Source organism: Talpa europaea (genome assembly GCF_964194135.1).
Source record: "Talpa europaea genome assembly, chromosome: 2".
NCBI lineage: Eukaryota > Metazoa > Chordata > Mammalia > Eulipotyphla > Talpidae > Talpa > Talpa europaea.
Genome location: NC_140068.1, coordinates 128,047,335 through 128,060,564, shown reverse-complemented (window position 1 = coordinate 128,060,564; position 13,230 = coordinate 128,047,335). Strand labels below are relative to the sequence as shown.

The following is a 13,230-nucleotide window of genomic DNA, read 5'->3' as shown; positions in this document are numbered from 1 at the left end:
AAGAATAGAGACTAGGTTTCCCAATCAAGCACCCAAAGTTACCCATCCCCTTGTGGGTCACCTCAGCCAAACAGTTTGGCCCAAAACAGGGACACTAAGGCCCAAAAACTGTCAAAAGTCTAAGGCGCCTTCCGATGGGGACCCATGGATAGGGACAGAAAGAGCCAGACAAGTCTGGAAGGAAAAGAGCAAAATCAAAATCAATATAAATGCTGCCATTGTAATCTCCCCACAGGTCTCTCACCCACATCTGTTTCACGTGTCTCCTCCCATGTCCCCCAAGTCTCTGGCACAAGCCCAAGGCTGAGAAGCAATCACAACTTCTTCACCTATTCCCAGCTTTGCTGTAGAGCCTAGAAGGGAAGGTGAAGACCCAGAACTGGGCATCTCACTGAGCTGTGTGTGATGTGGGCAGTTTGTCAGGCCATTTGGCTACTGCAGCTGTGGTTTCAATGCTGACTGTCTGGTGTTGTGCTGGCCCCTCTCAGCAGCTCCACTGACCATCTCGTGTTGTGACTTCTGCTACCTTAGTGAGTTGGATACTGGCCTATTGTCTGGATGTCACAGCCTCCAGGCCATCAGTGGCAGGAAGATGTCCATTTGGGAGCAATGCCTTTTTTCAGGATAGTTTAGAACAACTTCAGTGGCAGGTGGACGCCATCTTAGATGCATGTTGTTTAGGAGTTCAAAACACTGGACACTGCTTGGGGTGAGACAAACTGCCCTTATGGCCTCAGAGATTCTTTGTTTTTCCTGTTTGTTAAATAAATCCCATTATTATTGTTCTCTGAACATGAGTGATGTTGCAGTTGTGCAACCTCTGTGACTCTCGTCAGGTGCCGGCCTAGCAGAATGCCTTGTCTGCACCATTGGATCTCCTGGATGTCCATGGGTCTAGGAGCCATAGTTCAGTCATCCTGAGCACCATCAGAGTCCATGGATGACAGAGAAAAGCAAGGAATCAGTGACAGGAGAATCCTGATATTCCCACTCAGAATGTGAGGGATCAGGAAGCCTTGTCAACTGAGCAAACTGTCACCCTAGACTTTAAGATTGGCTTTTACCAGGCCGACAGGTGCCCATTAATTTTGCAGCCAAATAAAGGACAGAAAGTTTGTGAAATGTCTACAGCCTGTCTGAAACCCCATGGGTAACAGAGAAATAAATCAGCTACACTGGAAGAGAGGGATGAATGGGGAGGAGAGAGAGAGAGAAAGGGAGTAAGGGAAGATAAGGGGAACCATTTAAATAATCCTGATGGGGATCTGAAGCTAGAGTGGGGTTCTGTGTCGGATCCTGTGTAGTGCTTAGTGAGAAATGATCCCAATGTCACACTTGGATCATCCATCTTCTACTGGGTCTCGGCATCTCCTCCACTGCTGAGGGTGGGGGATGATGGACCCAGCTGCTGGGAGATCAGCCCTTCTGTGCAGCTCCCGCATGGCCTCCAGATGATGTATGTGCCCAGCTCTTCACAGACCGCAGTCCCTCATACAACAACGATGACAACCAGACTTTTATTTTTCCAACTGGCAGATGGGCTAATCCCCTTGTGTGGTGTGGTCACCATTTTATCCTTCTGTTACAGGGCAGGGAGAGGGGCACCCCAAACCTGCCTCCTCTAAATAGGTTCTGCCATCTGCCACATCAAGACAAAACATAGAAGATCTTTAATGGACAGGAACTTTAATACCATTAGGAAACAATACAGAAAAGAAAAAAAATACAGTTTCTAAATCAAGCACTCACAGTTACCCATCCCCTCGTGGGTAAAAGTCCACTCAAATGGAATTGGCCCAGAGCAAGGCCCAAAAGCCAGACACAAGTCAAAGGCGTCTTCCAGTGGGGATCCACAGGAAAGGATCAGAAACTACCACACAAGTCTGGGAAGAAAAGAGCAAAATCAAAATCAAGCTAAAAGATGCTGTTGTTATCCTCTCCATAGGTCTCTTGCCCACATCTGTTTCAACCAGTCCATGACCAAAAGGCAAGTGCAGGTTCTTCACGTGTCTCTCTGCTCCATATGCCTCCTCCAGGTCTCCTACTGGTTCCATACTGCTTCCTTCCTTCCTCAGTCTCTTCTCTAGCTCCCATGTTGAAGGTTTGAGGGAGGTAAAGGCACCTATTCTGCATGAATTAATTACTTTACTGGAGGGAATTGGCTTCCTCCTGTGGGTCCACTAAGAAATCATGGTGCTATATGCAAGAAGGTTTTCAGGGTGGATAGCATTTCCTTGTTCATGATTGGTTTTTCCTCACAGTAGATCTGCCCATTTGCACCCTTGCTCCCCACAGCTCTGGTCATTATGCATTCCTTTTCACCTCAGTGGTACATGAATCACATTTATCTAGATACAGATGGTGAAAATCATAGAAAACTATTGAAACATCAAATTTTCATTCAAACAGCAGGAGTAGGAGGCACATCAATATTGGGGGAAAACTTGCCTAAACCTAATGTCCGATCTATTCTCCTCCTGCCTACCTCTTGGAGAAGACCTGGACCTAAATTGGGTCATCTGTACATCAGCTAATCTTACAGTAAATTCTTTGTTTGCTAACCAGTCCCTAGAAACTGGGGATCTTGAAATATATTGGTCCAGGAAACTAACACAACCTGGGACTGGGCCCTTCCATTTAATTATTATGGCTATTCTGGACACTAGAATCCAGGTTTAGCTGGTCCTTTATTAAGAATCAGATATCACTCTCAAATGTCTCCCTTAAAAAGGCATTTTGGACCATCACCTTAACCTTCCCACCCTCCCTCAGTGATGTTGAGGCGCTTATTAAGGCTAGATGTCTTGTATGGACCAGTAATGACACTACAGCTCAGGTCATGATCTGTACTTCTAGACCCTATATTTTTATTATGACCTCCAGAACACCTAACATGATGGTGACTACTTATTCTGCTTCAACCAGCAAAGGGTTAAAGGTGTTAACACCACCTTTCATGCGGATGCCATATGGTTAACCCCTCTCTTCACTCACCATAACATCACTAGCCTTAACATTACTCATCTGTTCCTTCTAAAACAAAGAGCTGAAGTCTGGCTGCCAGTTAATCTTACCCGTGAGTGGATTGAGAATTTGCTCTTGAACAAATTACCAGTGCTTTAGAACATGCTCTTTCGGGTGTCCTCATAGCTGCTGTTATTGCTGCCACTGTTATGGCTGCTTCTGCTGCTACTGCTATAGTGGCCCACCTCACTCCATTCACACTGCACAGCAAATGAATCAATGTTTTCAAAATGTTACTTTGGAACTCCTGACTCAAACCACCAGTGATCAGGAAATCTTACAGTGACTGGATGCCCTCAAGGCTGCAGCGTCCTGGCTTGGAGAACATCAACAAGCCTTCAGGACTCGCACCAGGCTTAGTGGTGATGCCCAGTACCAGTCAGTGTGCGTTACTCCTGTTCCTTTTACCACCACTTCCTCTTGGGAAGACCTCCAATGGCGCCTTCACGGTGCCGTCCACGATCATCTGGGACGAGATACTCAGAAACAAACTTCAGCAACAAATAGCTCAACTCCAACAAGAGGCAAAAAATGCCACCGTAAGCCATCTAAATCATCTAGCCCACTGGCTAAACCCAACAAATGGATTTCAGGTCTCAATATCAGAATATGGGGTCTGACTGGACTGGGTATATTATGTTTTCTTTCAGTGCTAAAGGCCCACTGTCCCTTGCTCGGGCAGACCCCAGACAAGCTGAGGCCAGGCTGACCCTTCTACAGCCATCACCATATCAATCCCTTCCTGTGCCTCCTGCTGACTCCTCTCCTGATTCTCATAAAACAAAAGGAAAGGACATGTGGGAACTTGGATTATTCTTTGCCTTGACTAATTTGTGCTTCTCAGAATATGAACAGGGAGAGTTTGAGATAAGGAACCTCTCTGGGCAAAAGTCCCGAGAGTCCTGTCTCAGCATGTGCTGAAAACAGCAATAGATGTTGTGCTTAGAAAAGCAAACCACTGACTCCCTGATTTCCCAGCCTTGGCTGGGCCAGCTGGTTACTAGTCCCCCTACATACTTGTGCATTCCCCATTTGTCTGCTTTCTTCTTTGATATTTTTTATTTTCTGTTTGATTCTAAATTAAAATGAGTCTGCCCTTGGAGCTGGGCTGCTCCTTCATGGTGTGGCCCCTCTAGGCTTCTCATTGTTCTGCACATGGACTCTAGGTAATCCTTTTTCATCCTGCCACACGTCATAATGAGACACACATTCACTGCTCAGTCTGTGATCTCTTATGAATATTTTCAAGCACAAAGAAAAATGGAAATAACAGTGCAGAGCACACCGCCTAGACCCCAGCATTAGCATTTGCCACATTTGCTTTATCACTTATCTTTATCCATGGATCCGTCTCTCTATTCATCCATCTTATTACTCTGATGCATTTTTTTTAAAAGACAAATTCCTATTTACTTATTTATTTATTTTGAAGAGGCAAGCTTTATTTATTTATTAATTATTTATTTATTTATACAAGCCCTGGGTACAGTCAGAAGCGCGGGAGGGTGAGAGAATTCACCAGAGCCAGAGCGGGGAGCAGAGCAGGCAGAAGGACTGAAGTACACTGCTGAGGGGAGCAGCGGGCGGCAGGAGAGGTCTGCGTGCATTGCGGGACCCTCCTCCGGTGGCCAGGGAGCAGCCGGGGATCGAACCGGCGCTGTGGAGGCTGCGGGCAGCTTCACAACCCAGCGCTCAACCGCTGCGCCACCGGGGAGGCCCTCTGATGCATTTCAAAGTTAGTTGCATATGTCAGCACCTTTCATTTCTCAACATTTGAGCATTCCAATTAACAACTAGAGCTCAAATTGGGTTAAGAGTTTTCTTTGAGATAAATATTTGGAGAAAGGCACAACCTTAAGTATACTATTAGAGGAATTTTGACCCTTGTCAAGAACATTATGTATATTATTCCGTTCTTCTCTTGGAAACAATGAACATTTGAATAATTTAATAATGTGTCACACTTAACAATATAATTTATTGGTCCCCCCATCTTTTGAGTAACTACCACAGTCCAATCTGAAGCCTCCCTGACCCCTCCATTCTCAGCACGTTCCTGTGAACACACTCTCCTTGGAACAGAGCCCAGGCCAGATTCATCTTCATAGTTATTTATTCTTATTCTATTTATTTGGATAACTTTGATTTTTCAACCATATATACATTTTTTAGGGTTTATAGGTAAAACTCCAAAATATATGTTATCACCCAATATAAATTGATATATCAATATATGATGTTATTCATCTTTGATCTTTCAACAAATAAGTTATCTAATTCTCCCTTTTCCTTTCATCCACAAGACTATTTGTCAATCATAAGAGCAGCTTAGCTGTTTTCATATCTTCACAGCCATATATTACCATATGTATCTATGGTAATTTTTATTATCATTTTTATTATTTTATTATCAGTTTTATTAGACAAACTTGTATTTACAAGCAATACCTGAAGCATCATTTCATTAGCGCAAGAGATGGTCATTTCTTCTAGAAAAATGAATGTTTGAAATTAGATGAAAGACAAGGAAATAGGGCCTCCCTGCTGGCCAGGGGTTAAAGTGTCAGCACTGTGAAGGTATCACCAGCCACTGCGGCACAAATTGGACCTCAGCCAGGGAGCTGACTCACATGAAGCAGCAAACCTTTCCTGTCTCACCCACTGCTCCCCTCAGCTGTGTATATTACTAGATGCACCTGTTCTGCTCCCCACTCTGTCTCTGGTGAATCTCATCACCCCCTCCCCCCACACATAACTCTGGCCGACACCCAATTTCTTGTATATATAAATAAATAAAAATAAATCTTTTAGGGCCTCCCCGGTGGCGCAGCGGTTGAGTGCTGGGTTGCGAAGCTGCCCGCAGCCTCCACAGCGCCGGTTCGATCCCCGGCTGCTCCCCGGCCACCGGAGGAGGGTCCCGCAATGCACGCAGACCTCTCCTGCCGCCCGCTGCTCCCCTCAGCAGTGTACTTCGGTCCTTCTGCCTGCTCTGCTCCCCGCTCTGGCTCTGGTGAATTCTCTCACCCTCCCGCGCTTCTGACTGTACCCAGTGCATGTATAAACAAACACAAACAAACAAACAAACAAATAAATAAATAAAACATGCCTCTATAAAAAAAATAAATAAATCTTTTTAAAAAAGAGCAGGAAATAATGATTTAATTTTATAATTAGTCTGTATGCAGTCACCCAAGTCACAGCAATTCCTTTATATGTGTAATACTTTAACATTACATAACAAGCTATTAACAAAAAACAAACAAGCCAGAAACCTTATAACCTTAAACTTCAAATCAACCATCAACTTTTCTTAGTTATTTGAAGACATAAAAATAAAAAGCATTTCATATAACAGCATGCAAATGACATACCTTTGTAAAGTGTGGGACAGTCAAACTATTTCCTAGGCTTTCACTGAAATGAACATCAAAAGTGTTCAGATTGTATCCACCTCGTTTTTAGGCAATTTGCCTCCTTGAGCCTAAGCAGAGGACAATATTAATATCCATAAATGATCCTCACTGACAATGTGGTGTAAATGGGGCTCTGGGTCTTTAGGCCTCAAACGGAAACGAAACACCCCCTGTACAATGACTGAGCGTGAGCAGTTGCTTCATGTCATTTCCTGTGGTTTGTTACTGCACTTTCTAGAAAAACAAATGAGTTTACTTTGTCTCAAGATTCTTTCTCTCAGCCTTGAGGAGATGCTCCCTGCTTTCCTGAGCCTCCCCGTCCAGGACCCCACAGCTCTTCATGCTGGACAGGATGGTCTCTGTCCATGTCCCTGACTCGCGGTCATGGCTTTGCATCAATAATCTGTGACTCTTAAATCTGTCTCAAGCCCTGAGTCCCACCCACCTTTCCCCACACACCACTTGGGACATAACCCTGGAAACTATACCGGTCCTAGCCAGCCGAGTCTGCCCTCACAGATTTTCTGACCCACCTGGACAGGCCCCTAGATCCCCTCCTTGGTTTCCCTGCTCCTTCATTCAGTCACCACAGATATTGTCCTGGAAGCTGGGAAAGGTTCCCCCTCCGTGTCCACCAGCTCCTGAGACCCGCCCTCCAGGCAGGTGCCCAACTGCGTGTTCAGACCAGTGGAAAGGAGTCGGGACAGGACGAGACCTCTGGGCATGAAAAAGGGTGACTAATCCAGAGGATCTCTCCCCTCCAACTTGTCAGTGAAGGTCACCCTCCCCCCACAATTCTGAGACCCAAACGGGGGTACTTTTTGGCTACAGGTCAGAGTTGACCAAAAAGAGGGTGCTTTTCCTGTCATTCTCATCCAGGTGTGTAAGGAGGCCTCCACTGCCTGCTCATCCCTGGACTGTGTCCTCAGATCTTCTTCTGAACTCCTGCCTGGCCAGCTCATAAACTAGAGAACAAAGAAATCCTGGCCGAAGTTGAGAGTGTAAATTTAAATTCTTACGCCACAACTGAGTCAGGAGGGAAAATGTTGGAGACTAAAGTGAGAGACTCACAGCAGCTGCTGGGGAAGCTGCCTCTGTTCTCATGAGACCAAGTGAAAAACAAGGACTTTGGGAAACTAATGTAAATCTTTTGTCTCAATTTAAAGCCATAAAACAATAATTTATTTTAAATGTAACCTTAAAACAAATGTTTTCTTATTAAAGAAAATTACCAGGATCCTAAGATTACCAGGGCCCTGTGGGCCAGTTAAAATCCATTAGGGTGTCCCGTATACTCTGGAAAGTTTTGTCCTCATTGTCGTTCAACTCAAAGCATTTTTTTAATTTCTTCTTTGATCTCCTCTTTGTTTTTTTTTTTTTAATAGAGGCATGTTTATTTATTTATTTATTATATTTGTTTGTTTGTTTTGTTTATACATGCACTGGGTACAGTCAGAAGCGCGGGAGGGTGAGAGAATTCACCAGAGCCAGAGTGGGGAGCAGAGCAGGCAGAAGGACTGAAGTACACTGCTGAGGGGAGCAGCGGGTGGCAGGAGAGGTCTGCGCACCATGTGGGATCCTCCTCCGGTGGCCGGGGAGCAGCCGGGGATCGAACCGGCGCCGCAGAGGCCGCAGGCAGCTTCGCAACCCAGCGCTCAACCGCTGCGCCACCGGGGAGGCCCTGATCTCCTCTTTAATCCAATGGTCTTCTTCCCGTAGTGTGGGTTTCAATCTCCATGAAGTGGGCAGGTTCCTTGCTTTCTTTTCATGGTTTCTTCCTTTAAAAAAAAAAAAAAAAAGATTTATTTTATTTTTACAAGAGCTGGGGTACAGGCCAAAGTCGCAGGAAGGTGAGAGGATTCACCAGAGACAGAGCGGGGAGCAGAACAGACAGACAGACTGAAAGTACTGCTGAGGGGAGCAGCAGGAGAAACAGGAGAAGTCTGCCTCACGATGTGGGAATCTCCCTGGCCTGCCGGCAATCGACCCTCGCTGCAGAGGCTGAGGCAGCTTCACAGCTCTGTGCTCAACCAGCTGCACCACCGGAGAGGCCCCTCTTTTCAGTTTATTTCTGGTTGATACCTTTATGATCAGAGAAGATAGTTGGAATGATTTTTATCTTAATGTATCTGTTGATGCTTGTCTTGTAGCCAGTATGTGATCGATTCTGAAGAATGATCTGTGCACACTTGAGAAAAATGTGTGCTTGGATATTTTTTTGGGTGCAGAATCCTATAGATATCTGTTAAACCCATAAGGTCTAGGTCTTTATTTAGGGCTCTAGTGTCCTTGCTCATTTTTTGTCTCTTCGATATGTCCATTGATGAGAGAGGGATGTTGAAGTCTCTATATATGCATTTTCTGTAATGTCTGTTTTCAGAGCTGGTAGTAATTGTCTTATATATGTTGGTTCTCCTTCATTTGGTGAGTATATCTTCACCCCCATGTTTATGGCAGCACTTTTTATAATAGGGGCTTGGGTTTGGAAACAACCCAAATGCCCAAATAGATGACTAGATCAAGAAGATGTGCTATATATACACAATGGAATACTATTCAGCAACCAAAAAAAGATAAACTCATGCCATTCACAGCAACATGGATGAAATTAGAAGGAATTACGCTCAGTGAAATAAATCAGAAGGAAAAAGAAAAACATCGCATGGTTTCACTTATAGGAAGAATAAAGGGTAACCAAATAAGGGATCAGAGAAAAAATGATAACAATGAAAAAAAAAAACAAACAAACAGGCGACTATAAGTCAGAGACATTCTGCAGGGGAGGGGAGGGCGGGGGATCAAAACAAGGGTGTGAAGAGCAGAAGGGACTATGGTGATGGTGCATAGGTGAATTGTTGGTGGGAGTTTTATTGGGACCACACCTGAGAAAAGAAAGCAAACATTGTACAAAAATGAACAATGATGCAATATATATATATATATAATTTTTTTAAAGACCACTGGAGTAGGGACCTCCCTGGTGGCAAAAGGGTTAAAGTCTCAGCACTATCAAGCTATCAGCCACTGTAGCATGAGTTCAATCCCCAGTCAGGGAGCTGACCCACATGGCACAGCAGACTTCTCCTGTCTCGCTTGCTGCTCCCCTTAAGCAGTGTGTTTCAGTAGATCTGCCTATTCTGCTCCCCACTCTGCCATGGGTGAATCCTCTCACCCCCCACACCTCTGGCCTACACCACAATTCTTGTATGCATGAATAAAATTTTTAAAAAAACAACAACACTACAGTGACTGTAGGCAGCAAAGTCTCAGGGTAGGCTGTGTGCTGTAGAGTAGAAACTCCTGGAGTCTTTTGAGGCAGGAAGTTGTCCTCTCTTGCACCACTTTCTATTTATACTCTGACTGTCCATCTTAACCACAGGCCCAGGGCTCTGCTACTCCTGATCTCACTCATCATCTTGGAGGCCGTCCCGTATCCTAGACCTAAATAAAATCCTCAAGTCAGTAAAAACTGCTTAAAGTTAAATTAATAAAAGTTCTCCATGCTTCCACAAATAAAAAACAATTCAAAATTTAGTAGTTTAATTAAAAACATATTTGCCTTAAAGTTATGATGTTGAGAATTAGTACTTGATTCTGTGTTTAAATGTGATTACTTAAAAAAAAAGCTCATGGTATTCAGCAAAAAAAAAAAAAGTGATTAACCTGCTCTATGTCAACAAAGATAAATTTGCTTTTTGATGTTAATACCAAAACTTCTCTTTATGAAATTATATTCCAAAAGACAAATCCACTTATCATTACGTAAAGTCGTATTGAGTTATAAAAATTTGTTAAATATCTAAAATTATTTTATTTAAAATTACTAAAATTTCAGGTTTACATTTTGCTCCTTATTTTAAAGAAGCTGAAATTTTAATGTCATGTAACTGAAAGGACAAAACTTAAACCATGTGTTTAAGTGTAAGACATTCAGTGCAAATCATTGCTTCAATATTTTACAATCTAGAAAAAAAAAACTAGGGTGTTATAAATCTCAACAGAGGTAAAGTAAAATGTGTGTTTTTAAAAAAAGGTTTATTTTTTTTCCAATGAATTACGATATAATTAAAAGTCTGCTTTAAATATTTTTTTAGAGAGGGGACACCACACTTCTGCTCAATTAGGAGAAACATTTTTATAGTCCAGATCTCTTTTATTTCTTTTTGCACACCTATCATGCCATGAATTCATAGGGAATAGGTTCTAGCAGCTCAGGCTCCTTCCCACAGGTTCTCACAAAGTGTGCTTCTCCAGGTGGCGCAAGCACCCTTCTCTTTGGCTTCCTTTTTCTTCTGATCATTTTCTTTTACCCGTTTCAGGAAGCTATCTCGGCTCTTAGAGTGCTTAATGTGCTCTATACGAACATTAATTCTCTTTGCAAGAATCTTGCCCTTTACTTGCTTGTTTACAACAATGCCAACTGCATGCTGGGCAACATTATAGACTCTTCCGGTTTTGCCATGGTAACACCTGTGGGGCATTCCTTTCTGAACAGTGCCCATCCCCTTGATGTCTACAATTATCATCTTTCTTACAGATTCGCATGTATGGGGCCAGAGGAACAACTCCATGTTTTCTAAAAGGCCTAGAGAACATATAGTGGGTCCCTGTTCTCTTTCCCTTTGTGTTAGTCATTTTGGCGACTTACTGAGAGATGGCGGCTCAGGCTGAAAAGCTAAAAAAGGGTTTACTATCAAATTAAAACTCATTATCTTTGAAATAAAGTCCCATAAAACAGAAAAGCAAAAGAAAATATTTAAAGTTAAAGGCATCCTAAAAAAAATGTTATGTGGTCCTCTAACTCACTATAATAGCAATTAAATTAAACTTTAATATTTCTAGTGTGCTTATTGATACCAAACTTAAATTTCTGATTTGCAAGAAGAACTAAAGTATTCTTGGACTGTCTTTACTAATTTTTAATAATCTGGTCAGCATTGCTAAGCCTTGTCAGAAAAATAAGATCTGCTCTGGAAAATCTTCGTCACTCCAGGTAATTAAATATGTTATAAAAATCTGTACATTTCTTAATCCTATGCAGACTGCCATAATATCAAATATTCTAAAATAGTAAAGATTTTCTTTGAAAGTCTTGAAAGGACACCTAAGACATCTGATAAAGTAGTTTTTCTTGTGAAAAACAAATTGGATCAATTTGAGTGTATTAAAACCAGTAAAGAAACATTTATTACCATTTAAAAAATGGTTACATGGGCCTCCCCAGTGGCGCAGCATGTTGAGCGCAGCACTATGAAGCTGGCCGCAGCCTCACCAGTGTGAGTTCGATTCCCCGCTGGCCAAGGAGATACCCATATGGCGTGGCAGACCTCTCTTTTCTCACCCGCTGCTTCCCTCAGCAGTGTTTTCGGTCCGTCTGCCTGTTCTGCTCTCCTTTCACCTGCCCATGCCTCTGGCCTATACCCCAAGTTCTTGTATAAATAAATAAATATTTTTGAAAAAAATGGTTACACATTTTCAGCATAAAAATATCTGAATATGAATGATTCTAGAATTTATGAGTTCTTAAAAATTCATACTTTCTGGTGGGTGGTCCCTAGAACTGGCCTTAAAGCAGCGACCAAGTGATCACCTGCCTCCTTCAGGGAACACAAAACAATTGTTAATTTTGATTTTTACTTTATTATAATTAGTCTTTTTCCTGGTCCCTTATTTAGGTTTTCTAAATTCCTGCTATGAGTGAGACCATCCGGTATTTTTCTTTTTCTTTCTGGCTTATTTTGCTGAGCATGATCCCTTTCCAGCTCCATCCATGTTGCTGCAAATTGCATGAGTTTATCTTTTTGATTGCTGAGTAATATTCCATTGTGTATATGTACCACATCTTCTTGATCCAGTCATCTATTTTTGGGCATTTGGGTTGTTTCCATAAATCAACGAGCAACTATAAACCAGAGACACACTACAGCGGGGGAGGTGAGGAGGGAGTACAATCAAAATAAGGGGTGGTGGGAATTGTAAGGGGACTATAACCAAGATGAAAATGCATACATTGTGCAAAAATGAAAAATGATATAAAAACATATAAGATTAAAATAATAATAATAATAATAATAATAATAAATGCTACTTTAAAAACAATTGTTAAGCCCTTCAATAATAACAAATGGAGCAAGGTTACTCAGGAGCCTGATAAAAATCCTGCATTATTTCAGGCTAGACTTGCTGAGGCCATAAAAAATATATACTAATCTGGCCCCAGGGACTGTAAAAAATGAAGCCATTCTAGCAGCCCCTTCATTAGCCAGTCTTGCCCTGGATCAAGAGCCTCAAACCTCTTTCTCACACTTTTGGGTATAAACTTCAAGGCCAATAGTAACAGGGAGACCAGGCAGACTAAAAAAGGAGAGGAAGAAAGAATCAGTATGTTGGCAGCCATTGGCAGTACCGCCACCTTAGACACCCCAGACCCCATGTGTGCCCAGGGTGCTTGGGACCTCACCCGCTTAAAGAGCCTGAAGCAACCGGGACATTTCAGCCACAAGTGTCCAAAGAGACCTCCCCAGGGCCATGCCTTCTGTGCCATCACACAGGGCTTTGGAAGAGGCTCTCTCTACAGAGGTCAGACTGGAGGACAAATGGACCATAAGCTGCCTCTGGCTGTGAAGACCCCAGTGCAGGAGGAAAAGACCTTCTCTAAAGGAGCCCAGAGGTGAGACAGGCTCCCCCACATACTATCTCTAAGGACAAGCCTCGGCTTGACTCCAATGAGCCCCGTGAGAAATCAGCTTTAATTCCGAATACATGGAAGATAAGATTTAGCACATCTGGAATC

The 13,230-nt window shown here is 42.9% G+C and overlaps 1 protein-coding gene and 1 pseudogene across 2 annotated transcripts in view; one reads left to right on the top strand and one right to left on the bottom strand.

Moving 5' to 3' along the window:
• Positions 1-13,230, top strand: part of LOC311188327 (patr class I histocompatibility antigen, A-108 alpha chain-like) — a gene marked incomplete at both ends in the record, with an annotated part of 172,398 nt that overhangs the window by 118,415 nt on the left and 40,753 nt on the right. The window lies entirely within an intron of this gene.
• On the bottom strand, positions 10,612-11,072 carry LOC311167232 (large ribosomal subunit protein eL21-like; annotated as a pseudogene). Its single transcript has one exon. The product of its transcript is annotated as a large ribosomal subunit protein eL21-like (transcript).